Raw genomic sequence first — 13782 nt, forward strand, 5'->3', positions numbered from 1 at the left:
GCAGGGCTGTTGCAGTCATGATATTGCGAGACGAAGGATCTTGTAACCTAAGGAGCAGCGACTTTCCCAAACCACGTATCTACACACCATGTCCTGGACAGAGCGGCCTGTTGGCACCCCCTCTGGCACCTGGAGATGCCCAGCTGGCACCTTGTTAGCTGCATTGCATCACATTACATAATGTCGCCATATAGCGCATCCCACCTCCAAGCCTGCGACAATCTCCATTCATTATACGGGGCGTCTCAAAAGTGTGGAAACGGTTTGGTAGGCGGTGATGGAATTTTGCGCGCAAGATTTTGGTTTATCAGCGACCGAAGATATTTCTCAGAACTTAGAAAGACGTTTGGCTGGTGCATTGTGGGTAATGGGAGGTCTGGTTGGACGGCGTTGATTGAAATCAGCGATGACACGTCTGCTTCATCCTCCTGATGTAAGGACGAGCGCAACACGTTCTGCATGAGATCCCGCCATCATTCACATTGTCTGTAGTGAAGAATAACCACCGTGTTAACGTGAGAACGAATAAAGTTATACGAGGATGACGCCGCCGTGTATTCCCCACCCGTCTGATATATCACACACCGACCTTCCCGTCGGAAAAACTAGGAGAATCCAAGATGGCGGCATTCACAATGGCCGTCATCTTGGTGACACGGCCTAACAGGTTCCCCCTTCCCCGCAGCTTGTATGCAAACCGTCTTCATTCTTTATGGGCGTTTCCGCCCTTTTCAGGCACCTTGTATTGTTCCGCTTTATTATAACGCCATTTATTTCATGTTTCTGCCCTTCATTATAGAATATAAAATGTTTTGTAACTGAATCGTTTACTTTCCACATTGTTGGGTTATGATAGAAATGATCCTCCGCAGCTTTAAGGGGAATTTAAAGGGATAGCACAGAGATTGAAAAAATCATCACTATTTTCCACATCCTTCGCCATCGCTGTCGGACGGCTCGCTGTATTTTTAAGTACAACTATTCGATGCACTGAAAAACCTTTAAAAGTAAATGCTAAGTGAAGCGAAATGGAAGAAAACTCAGCATTCAGCCATCTGGGGGTTGGGGGGGTTGTTTCTGCAGCGTACATACTGCAGCAACAATGACAAGATACGCTCCTCCAGCGGGCGGCACGATTACGACAAGACCAGATTTTTATATAATTTTTTTTGCTGTACTACTTCAATAAAATAGCTTTGAGAAAAAATGTAGTTTTCTACGGCCAACGTCTGACAGACATATTGTGTGAGGGCGCAGCATACGCACCCGTAGGGAACATTAGGGCTCCGTAATACGCCATAAAATAGAGCATCCTGCGATTTTACTTACACGGGTGACGAAGGCCCCCTGCACACGGGGGGAAATTCCGTGGCGGGATTTCCGGCCGTGGACGCTGCCATAGGATTGCATTAGAAAACGCAATCTTAGGCAGACGGACGCGAATGGTCCACCTGAAATCACCCGCAGAAAACAAATCGCAGCATGTTCCACTTCTGTGCGGGTCTCATAGTGGCCCACACAGAAATGTCAGAGGTGACGGGCTGGCTCCTCTCTGCGCATGCGCCAGCGCATAGCAGAAAATGAAGACGCCGGGAGCGGGTGAGCCGCAGGCCTCTGCAGGGGCACGGGTCCGCATCCAGCTGCGAGAATTCTCACAGTAGGATCCGACCCGGCGGTCTGCAGGCGGGCGAACGCAATTACTGTATACGCAATTACTATACGCAAGTGGGAATTGATCAATGAAAATCCATTTACTATCATTGGGGGCTCATCCACACGGGCGGGTTTACATCGGCATTTTGTGCGCCAAAACCAGCGGCGAAATACAAACCCTTCCGCTATACTTTCTCTCCACTCACAAAATACTGCTGATAAATCCGCTCGTCTGAATAAGCCGGACTCTATTCACCGCGTATTATGTGCGCAATATATGTGTGCGGAGAAAATACCGCGGTGTGAATGAGCCCAAATGACAGGATACATTTGTTCTGCAGGTTGGAAGGATTACGACAAAAAACAAATTATATATATATTTTTTTAGGTTTTTACACTTTTGCAAAATAGAAACCCTTTTTTGGAGAATATTTAGTTTTTTGCATTATTGCGTAACTTTTCTTCTTTTTCCCCGGACGGCGCTCTGTGAGGGCTGTATGTGTTTTTGTGATGAGCCGTAGTTTTTTTAGGGTACATACGGCTTTTTTGATCACTTTTAGGGCGAGCACCCACTGGCGTTTTTTTACCTGCGTTTTGCGTTTTGCGTTTTTCCTGCACAGGCATAGAGATAACATGTGTTCCTGTCCACTGGCGGTTTTTTTGCGTTGCGTTTGCGTTTTTAACATAGGAACTGTCAGTTGCATATGTGTCCCTATTTTTCTCCTAATGCACCCATGAATGTCAATGGAAATTAACGGAAAACGCCGCGAAAAACGCGCGGAAAAACGCTGCGTTTTTCCCCCGCGGAGAACGCAAACGCCAGTGGGTGCTCGCCCTAAGGCTAATTTCACACGGCGATCACGATTTTCCCGTGAGAAAATCACGTCTTTGTTTCCGCGATTTTTGGGCGTCAGCAATGCTTTTTTTCAGAATGATGTCACACGGCATCGCGGCCGCCTGCGAGGCTCATCGCAAACGTTAATGGAACTGTCTAATGTTAAAATCGCAGCGCACGTTTATTACATTGCGATGTGATAAAAAGGAGACTCCTTAGGGAAACATGGGAGATCAAAAAAATCGCACATCGCAGTAAGATAGAGCAGCCGCGACATTTTGTTCTCTCAGCATAGCATGAGTGAAAACATCGCAGATGGGAAGGAAACCATTATTGGGCTGGGGTCACACGGGGTGGGATTGCCGCAGTATGTCCGTGCGGACTTTCTGCATGGAAATTCCAGCCGCGTTTTTAATCCCGGGATTAGCCAGCAAAGCGGACGAGATTTGCTAAAATCTTGTCCACACGTTGCGGCCGATCCGTTGCGGCCAAACCGCACGAAAAAAAGACATGCGGCGCGGAACTCAAATCTGCAGCATGTCAATTCTTTCCCCATCTCCGCGGCGGCCTCTCTATGGGGAGAGAGAGCCACAGCGGAATGCCGATGGCGAAGCCGCTCTAAAACCCGCGGCGAACGGCTATGGGTTCTGAAGCTGCATTGCTCCAGTGGAAATCTTGCGGAGTTTCCGCGCGGTCATTCTGCGGGATTTCGGTCCGTGTGACCCCGGCCTTAATCATTGGCTTCATAATGTGATTTTTTTTAATTTATTTTTTTTACTGACCGCGGCCTTATTGTTTTTTGGCTTCGCTTTTTATCCTTTTTTTTTTTTACAGTTTTTGGAACTAAAACTCCCAGCTACAGACAGCTGAGAACCCGAGCGATCTTCCCAAGACTACATTCACGCAGGCGAGCGCAATATGGCGCTTACCAACGTGCGTTTTTTCACACCGATGCAAGGCACTTTTGAAATTGCGCTCCTCAGGTGCGTTTCATGCGCGTCCGAGGATCACAAGCCCTAAGGGTGAGGTTACACGCAAACCACGCTGACATTTGGCTTCTCTACAGGTCGCCCTGATTCTCGCACTGATGGTTAACGGACGCACAAACTGCTGCTCACCTGCAAAACCGCGCAGGCATTAAAAGACATTTTAAAGACGGCTGATTTACGATAAAACTGCTCATCGGCGCAGTTCACAGCCACGCTGCGGTGGTTACACGTGGTTTTTTAATAAGATATGCCACCTCTGGAATCCCCCTCGTCGGGTGAATGGGGGTCCTCCAAAGTTCACCTGCCGTGTCCCCTATGTACGTTCGTGGGAACTGCGCCGCTCACACGTAGACGCCTTTCCATTGATGTGTACGGAGAATGTGGTGGTCGGGAATTTGCGAACGGGGATCAGGTAATATTTACATGTAGCTGTACAGGGGCCCCGGAGTGAGTTTTACTGGAGGGCCCTAGTACCTCAGATCAACACTGACAATAATTCTGCATTACTTTGTATGACCAGTAGGGGGCAGCAGAGAATTTCTTCTATAGAGTTTTGTCAGTAACTCATAAGAGCAGATAACATGTCCTCACTATAATGCTGGTTTATGGGACTGACTGCACAGTGACATCCTGGTGGGCTGGAGATTGGGGGAAGGGGCTCATTACCTGCATAAAAAACAATTCTGTCTATCTGGGTTTTTTTGCATTTTAGTCACTGATGTATTTAGTTGCAGCGCCCAAATGTTGCAATATACTGAATGGGAAGTTTTTATCTTTATTTTTTTTCTGCTACTTTTTTTAAATAATGGACACATAAAAGTGAGGAATAAAAAGAAGAAGCAGCCGGACGGAATTCAATAATCTGTATTTGTATAGCGCCAACATATTCCGCAGCGCTTCCATAGACAGGGGGATACAGAAAGACAAAAGGACAAACATTACAGAACCACGGCTACATAGTAATCAGCTGATGGAAACAATAGGGGTGCGGGTCCTGCTCCAACGAGCTTACATACTACGGCTGGGTTCCCAGGGGGCGGATTCCCGATGGAAATCCCGTGGTTTGGTCGCAGCGAAAAACCGCAAGATTTCCGCCGGGAGAACCGCCGCTGCAAAACCCGCAGCAGCTTTGAAGCGGCCCGGCCGCTTGCTGCTCTGCTGCGGCCGCGCTCTCCTCTATGAAAAAAAAAAAAAAAAAAGAACATGCTGCGCCCAGCAAATCGGCGCCGCAGTAGGATTTCTGAGAAATCTTGTCCACATGGCTGGCTAATCCCGGGATTAGCGGCCGCAGCGAAATTCCGCACAGAATTTCTGCGGCAAATCCGCCTCGTGTGAACCCAGCCTACATGTAATGGGGTGATACAGAATGTAAAAGGGCTGGAGATGTGCACGGTATGGCGGGGGAGAGATGTGCGCGGTATGGCGAGGTGGAGAGCGAGGGATTCTATACACACAGACAATGGTCAGGACATATAGTGGCTAATCTGTATAACTGCAGGGGTGGTTGGTGGCTAGCAGGGATTGCAGTCAGTAGGTCAGGGAGCATGTTATCAGGCGGAGTACAGAGGGGTTTGTTTAGGGAATGCGGTATGCCTCCCTGAAGAGGTGCGTTTTTAGAGCACGCCTGAAGTTCTGCGAGTCCTGGATTGCCCGGGCAGCCTTTGGTAGTGCGTTCCAGAGGACTGGTGCTACTCTGGAGAAGTCTTGGAGGCGGGAATGAGAAGTTCGAATTAGAGGGGTGCACAGTCTAGTTTTATTAGCAGAGCGGAGAGCCCGGGCTGGGTGATGGATTGAGATGAGAGAGGCGATATAGGGGGGCGCTGCGCTGTGGAGGGCTTTGTGGGTGAAGGTAGCGAGTTTAAATTGTATTCTGTATTTAACGGGCAGCCAGTGCAGTGACCGGCACAGGACAGAGGACCCTAGTACCCTGTTGTACTGCCTCTAGCTTGGATACAAGATGTGATACAGGTGGGCATGGAGGGTCTAGTACCCTGTTGTACAGCCTGTAGTTTGGATACAAGATGTGATACGGATGGGCATGGAGGCTCTAGTACCCTGTTGTACCGCCTCTAGCTTGGATACAAGATGTGATACGTGCAGACATGGAGGCATACAGGTATGTATTGTATCCTGCGGTATATCGCTCCATGTTTACTGTAACTGATCCTCTTGTGTAAACCTGTAGGCTGTGAAGTTGGCCCCCCAGATGGTCCCATACATGTTCTACTGGTGATATATCTGGTGACCAGCAGCCACGGACGTGTGACAATGTTGTGGGGGCTTCCTGTGACCCCCTTGTGTGTGGCCGAGCATTATCCTGCTGTAGGCCGCCATGAGAGGAACACATGTGGCTGCAGGACGTCCTGAACATATCGCTGAGCTGTCATTGTCCCTCCTACCACTACTAGGGGGGGGGCGAGTGTTGTATGTGATGTCCCCCAGACCATCACACCAGCAGGGGGCAGTGTGCAACTCCACAGCAAAGGCAGGATTGAGGCGCTCACCCTGAGGTCTCCGGACATGAACACGGCTTTCGTCAGCGCCCAAACTAAACCTGGGTTTATCCTTGAAGACAACTAGGTTCCTCCGTAGCGTCCAGTTTCATTGTTCACGACATCACAGAAAGCGGAGGAGACGGTGGGTGCCAGAGGCCGTACATGTAATGGGGGGACCAGTGGATGGGGGCACACAAGGCAAATGGGCTCATGACGCCCCCTACAGACCACCAGTAGAGAGAAGCGTCTGACCAGACTGTTAGGGGATGTTGGGACCAGTGGATGGGGGCACACAAGGTGACCGGGCTCATGACGCCCCCTACAGACCACCAGTAGAGAGGAGTGTCTGACCAGACTGTTAGAGGGTGTTGGGACCCCAGTGTTACATTTGTATCCAGTCTACACAATCCTCTGTGGACTCCAGACAGCTACACTGATACATTGTAACAAACTGTCAGCACAGCACAGAGGACTGTCTAGGAGGGATACATTGTAGCAAAACCTCAGCGGGGAGAAGTATTTGGCCTCTAAACATTACTAGATGTGAATTGTGCTGATTGAAGGAGAACGTCAGCGACCTTCTTTAATATAATAATTGATAGACTAGTCCTGCAGTTAACCCTTACTAGACCAGATAGGCCCCCAGAGCATGATGGGAAACAATGAGCATTACATCATCCTGCTGTAGTCCTTAATGAACGCTGACATCATCTCAGTAATCACTCATTGCTAACGCTCATCATTACTTCAGTGACCTTGTGAAGGCGCTCAGCGTCCGTCCGCAGAGGGGGATTCCAACGTGTGCGTGATACAACATCTCCACTGGCTGGCATGCTGGGATTTGTAGTTTAGCAATGGCAGGCGTCCCCGAGGCTGGAGCCCACCCGACTCCAATGTATCTTCTATCAGCCTTGTCTACTGCCCTGCATTGCCTGGGAGCCTCCCTGTTTCCGTGCGATCTGTCCGACTGCGATATAGACAGAACTCTCATGGCAAAAGAACGCGTTGATGTCATTGGGCTAATTTACATCATTCAGTCGTACTGATATTGCGAGATCAAAGAATTGCAGCGATTGACCGATCCCACCGCAAGAATCACCTATTAACTCCTATGGGAGTAAAAAAAAAAGGCCCCAAATCGCACTTGTACGGAAATGCAATTTTCCTGCGAGCGCAATGAGTTTTTTTCCTTCTTAGGCCTGTTTTACGCGGGTGACAGCGTTATCACTTCTGTGTTCTGTGCGATATCGCTGCGTTTTCTTGTGGCGATATAACAATTGTGTGACGCTACAAATTTGCGCGACTTTGTAGCACTCTTTTGCACAGATTTTCAGGGGGGGGGGGGGTCTTGAAATATAAGCCATACCCTGAAAATAAGTCCCGACTGCATAAAAAAACAAACAAAAAGCAATGCATTATCCAATAGGCGCTCTCTAATTCTTCTCCGGCAGTTCCGCGACATTTGTTTGTAGTCTTCAGCCAGTTCTTCCAGGTCAGGGGATTCAAAAACCACACCTCCAGGAAGAGCTGGCTCTGATTGGTTCTCGAGCGCCATAGCTCAGCCAATCACTGCAGTGCTTGATGAACCAATCACAGCCATCGCATTGATGAATTCTGTTGAAGAATTGGCCATTATTCCCTACAGAGCAAAAATCACCCGCATCGCGCTCACCTGTAAAGGTGTCACCTGAGTGCGACACGGTTTTCTATTTCTCCATATTTGAACAACATGCATTTACACGTGTGTGGGGAAAAAAATCACATGTGCAGCAAAGCGATACGTTCTTCTTGCAGCAAATATCCCAGGTTTGCCAGTGCGATATCGGGCCGCGTAAATACGCCTCAACTAATGGAATCGCTTGCGATTTTTTCCTCTGATGCATATTGCAAAATTCCTCACACATGCTTTGGAATCAGAGGTAAGCAATTGTGAGATCATTTTCTCGCACCAATATCACACTTGCCTGTGTTAATTCAGCTTGTATTTAGGTCTCCCGCAGCGCCTACCTGCAGCAGCCACTAGGGGGCGCTCACTGCATATTTTTATGGATTATCGTTTATTACAATCGTTTTTTCTGTCCATTTTCTATTGTGACATATTGGACTACCATTTAATGTACGGGCGGCCGCTAGAGCTCACCTCAGGGGTGTAATAGCAAGGACTAGCTCAGGACAGCCCTGGGTTGTCTCTTATAACTGCCAGACTCTAGTAGCCCTCACAACAGTCCCAGATCCAGAGGGACAGTCCAAGATTTCAAGTACTGTCCCTAAGATGACCAGATGTCCCGATTTAAGTGGGACAGTCTTCCTTTGGGACTGTGTCCCGCTGTCCCCAGGGTCACTAAGCGGGACAGCCTTTTGTCCCAATTTTTAGACGCTGGTACCATGAAGGTGATTACCAACCGGGGTACTGCGGCTCCCTGGTTGGTAATTAATCTGCAGTGCTGCTGCGGGATACACACACTGACGGCAGTATGTGCACCCGGGATGATCCGCCCCTGGCCTCTCCTTGTTGGTTCCGCAGGAGGAGAGGAGAAGGCCGGGCACGCACACATCCATCCTCAGCAGCGGTGCTCTGAAAACAAGAAGGGTAAGTAGTGTATATCGGTTTCAGGGGGGGCACTGTGCGGGTCACTATTACTACTGGGGCCGATATAGGGGACCCTATTAATTCAGAGGATTCTATGCATGTGGCGGCGTACCTCGCGTGGCAGCGTACCTGCACATGGCAGTGTACCTGAAGCTGACTTAGGGTATGTTTACACGTGGCAGAAATGCTGCGGAATGTCCACAGCGGAAAATTACGTGGCAAATTCCGCATCCAAAAAAAACATTCCCAATCTGTACCATGACTGGCGATGCCCTGTGTACCCGCAGCTGATTTCATACTATTCGGCACTCCCCTCACCTCCTCCGAAGGCTTCTCGCTGTCAGCGTTCCCCAGCAACCTGATCAGGTGCGGGCACTACAGGCCACTGGGAACTGTAAGTCGGGGAGCGCTGACAGCGGGAAGTCTTCGGAGGGGCGAGGGGGAGCGTCGAATAATATGAGATCAGCTGCGGATACGAGGATTTCAAGAGCACTAAAGGGCATCAATGCTGTGAGAGGGCACAATTATTAAGTGCCACACAGAGAGCGCCATAAAAGTGTGGGGGGCACTAATGGGCTTTATCAATGCAGGGGAGGACACGACAGACTGGGCAGGATTGGGCGGGGGTGGAGACGGGTAGTGGTATACCTTCAGGCCACGCAGAGGTAGTAGTTGCACCCAGGCCCTGGGGGCTGAGAGGGCCTAATGGTCCCATTGCTATGTCAGTAGATAGCTGTACAGATAACGCAGGCATATGGCGGTCCAAAGAGTTATGCGTCTGGAGGCGGGGCTTAACTTGCAGCGCAAGAGTTTTTCCTTTATCCATGCTTTGAATAGGATCTGCCAGGATTAGTCAGTCGCCCCCTGTAGGTGATCAGGCCACCACAAAGAGCAGCGATGGCGTAGGGAGGGATGTGTGCACATCTGTCATACTTCACATTTCCCAAATCTTGGGGTATTTTAGACAACCAATTACAATCCAGCTTTTATTTTTCCAGCAAAAGAACGGCTCTCATTGGTTGTTCGGAGCAACTGCGCCATTTTCTCAATTTTTGGATTGGAAATCTGACATCAGCTGATTCATTGTCCAGAATATTCCGATGATGGCGGCCGTCCTCGCAGCGCAGTCAGCAACCCTTCAGTTTTCAGAGCCCTCTGTTCTCACCCTCTGAGGCCGGCAGCAATCACCACTCTCTGCGTTGTCAGCTCAAGAGGTGCGAACATTAATACCTTCCCTCTTCGTGCCATATAATTCACTTATCGCCTGCGGCAGATGAGCTAACATGACCCAGGAAGTAGGGTGGAATTGTAGCAAAAAAAAATAAAAAAATTCAGGTTTTAAATATTTTTTTTAACCCAGTTTCTGCAGATCTGTTGTTACCGACGGATATTGTGGCTAAGTGATAAACATACCAGAGCGATATATAGATTCCAGACCACAATGACACCTGCTCCCTCACTACAGATTTCAATAAGGTTACATTCACACTAGTGTTAATCTAAACTCCCTTCTGCTCAATGGAGTCCTACAGATGAGCGATGCTGCAAGGTTTAAGAAAAGAAAAAATAAATAACTCGCTACATGTCCTATTTTTTTTCATGTTCTCAATACTGGGAGCAATCACTGCTGCTTCACGAGAGATCAAGACTGGAAGAACCCCGCTCTTCTCCAGGCACAGTAGCAGACGGACAGACTGAGCAGTGCTGATGAGACTTAGGTGTCATTCTACAATAGGAGAGTTCGTCTGTATAGAGGTCGCCTCCGACTCAGTCTCTCTACTCAGGTTCTTATGTACCCTACGTGAGAAGCTCCGCCCCTCATAATGATCATGGTTTTTCAATGACTGCAGACAGTTGGAGACAGTAAGATAAAACCACATGAGGCCGGGAGGATGTATATAATCTGCTGCAGGAACCACAACGCCCAACCTTGGAAGCTTTAATTAAATTCATACTTGCCTAATTTAGAGAAATGTGTAGGACCCAGAACACTCCACCCCTTGGTGATGGGCTATTGTGTGACTGGGATTATCCAGGCAGCGGCTGCCGGATACATTGGGGGTCGGCCGGAATCATTGCTCCAACCTCTGTGTAGAGGCCGACACTCGTAATTGTGAGCGCAGCTGTCTGGACAACCCCTTTAAGGGCCAAGCAATTTTCACAATCACATTCCAAGAGCCCTAACCCACAGACCCAGCCGGGGGTGAGCTGTACTCCCAGTGGCACCACAGATAACGGGTTATATAACTTATTACATGTTTGGGAAGTCGGAGAGGGAAATACTCTAACCTACAATTATTTGGGGGTTTTGTTTTACAATGTTCACCTTTCGGTAAAAGTAACCCGATAACGTTATTATCTGATTGGCGCGATACTAAGATTATAGAGCATTATTATTGTTGGTGTTTTTTTTTTTTAAACTACTTTCACACAATAAACACCTATTTAACAATAACTGACTGCATCACCTCATGCTGAAGGCCCTTTTACACGAGGCGATCATCATTCTGGTTGCTGCGGCTCCTGCCGGCTTTTGGTCGGTAATCATCCCATGTAAAAGCATGCAGAAACTGATTGCCTGGACCGGAATCATCCAATGGTTCAGATTTAAGAAGCATTAACTCCCAAATGACCATCGTTCATCTGCTTACAATGAATGGAGCGGGTCGGGGGGGTAGGGGGGGGGCGAGAACTCCCCTGCAGCCGTCCGACCAGCGATCCTCGCTCCCACGTCACAGCACTGCGGCGAGTATACACGGGGACGAGTGTCTGCCATGGTTTGCCCCTTACTGACCCGTGTAAAAGGGCCCAAATACCCAGAACATCGCTATATTCCGGCTGCGGCGCTCGTGTTTGGTTATTTGCAGGGACAGTTGTAGTTTCATCAGTACTGGCGGCGGGGTGATGGGATTTTTTTTTTTTTGCCCTCTTGAAAATTGCAAAAAAGGAATAATAGCAATTCTGGCCTTAGATTTTACAATTGGTTACGGTGTTCACCGTGCGCAATAATAAGACCGCGTCTGTTCAGTGTCATTAGGAAGGTGCTAATAGTTATTATGGGTTACTTCAAGAAAAAAAATATTGGGATTTTGTGTATTTAAAAGTTTTTGTAGAGAAAAATATATTTCTTTAATTAAACTTGAGACTATTTTTTAGTCCACCAAGACGACTTGAAGATGTGATCATTCGATCGGCAGTAGAACGCACCACAACAGTAATGCAGTGTACTATCCTGAGCCAAGGACTTCAGCCTACAAAGACTGAGCTGGAGCCGACATTAGAGGCGGAGTTACCCGCAGACATGGAGGCTTTTGTAAGGTTTCCAGCTGCCATGGGAACCCATTGGTGCCTTGTAGAGATGAGCAAGTATACTCGCTAAAGGCAATTGCTCGAGCAAGCATTGCCCTTAGCAAGTACCTGCCCGCTCGAGACGAAAGGTTCGGGTGCCAGGGGGGGCAGGGAGCTGCGGGGGAGAGGGGGGGATCTCCCCCTCTCTCCCCCTGCTGACAGCCACTACTCACCGCTCCCCCGCGCCGGCACCCAAACCTTTCATCTCGAGCAGGCAAGTACTCGATAAAGGCAATACTCACTCATTTCTAGTGCCTTGCGATTACATTGTGGGGTACTGATGGGTGACAGAAGGATCCTCCACCCCACCTTCTAGTTACATGCTACAGCTGCTATTGGTTGTGGCATGTAAGGGGTTAAACTAGCAGGATCTAAAGTTTCTCCTCTCCTAGCAGTTAGAGCAGGAGCCTGGCTGTCAGTCAAGCCCCCGCCTTAACAAGATGTAGGTGCAGGTTAAAAGCCCACCAGAGATGACAGTAAAGAGGCCGTATTGTGGTTACTAAGGTGTTAAAAGGAAAACTCAATAAAACTCCCAACTGAAGGGTTATTAATAAAAGTCAAGCATTGTGCAAAATAAGACATGTGGGGGGGAGGAGAACTCCCAGTCACCACCCTCAGGTAAGGAGGATGGACTTCATTCATTACTGCTTCTACATAGCTGAACCAGAGCAGATGATCCCAAGCCTTGATGATGTTCCTCTGTGGTCCAAGCCATTTACCCATCACCATGACTAGAGGGCAGTCTGCACACACCTCTTCAGGACAAAGCTGTTTACAAAAATCAGCAGCCTAAATGGCACCACTAGAGGGCGATGTGCAACGACAAAAAGATAATTGTGAACTACAACATTCTGCAGAGAATCTCATCTATTTAATCAGTGTGCTGTGGCTTGATAATATCGAAGGCACCTCCTCCCCTCCCCTAGCAGGAAAGCCCAGCACCAAATTAAGCACCAATCCAAAAACAGGGAGAAAAGATAGAAAAAAAAAATCTTCAACTTTCTCTCAATCTAAGCAAGTGCATGAGCCGGTCACGTCAGCACTAGCTGCTCGCGCACAAGGCAAATCATCATGAATCACTCGCATCTCATTAACTTCTCGCTCAGCACTTCACATTCTATGATCAATTGATCCCCATACAAGCTTTCCATGCCCATCTCTGTAATATGTGACCCTAAGGCTCCAAACAAACAGAAGTGGGCAATTTGTTCCTGATCCAACTATTTTTAAGAGTAAATGAGTAGCAGCAGTAGTTACCAAAAAGTGTCAATTTCACAAAAGTTAAACTTTGTTACCAATTTGTCACAATTGCCTGCAGTATAAAGCATGGTGGTTTTTAAGTGTGTTTCTTTGGTTTGTGCTGTTATTAAATGTCACTTATGTAATATTATTACATCCATTTGAATGTACACAACTGCTTTAGAAAAAAAAACACCCTGGAACTTCAGTGAAAACCACCATTCTTTACACTGCTGTATGCCTTCAAAGAACTAGAAATAATGAGACTTCTTGCATTAACAACCCTGATAAAGGAAAGTGTAGTTTTCTCTTTGGACTGCTGCCCCTTAGGCTGGGTTCACACAGGGCGGATTTGCCGCTGAAATTCTGTGTGGAATTTCGGCGCGGCAAATACGCATGCGACCGCTAATCCCGGGATTAGCCAGCCATGTGGACGAGATTTCTCAGAAATCTCGACCACACGGGACGGCAAATCCGCTGCGGCTAAGCCGGCAGAAGACGCCACTGCGGCGTGAATTTGCCGACCGCAGCATGTCCATTTTTTTCCCCCGCTGCGGCCGCGCTCTCCTCTATGGGAGCGCTGGCTGCAGCAGAAGAGCGAGCGGCCGGGCCGCTTCAAAGCCGCCGCGGATT

Source organism: Eleutherodactylus coqui, chromosome 1 (assembly GCF_035609145.1).
Source record: "Eleutherodactylus coqui strain aEleCoq1 chromosome 1, aEleCoq1.hap1, whole genome shotgun sequence".
Taxonomy (NCBI): Eukaryota; Metazoa; Chordata; class Amphibia; order Anura; family Eleutherodactylidae; genus Eleutherodactylus; species Eleutherodactylus coqui.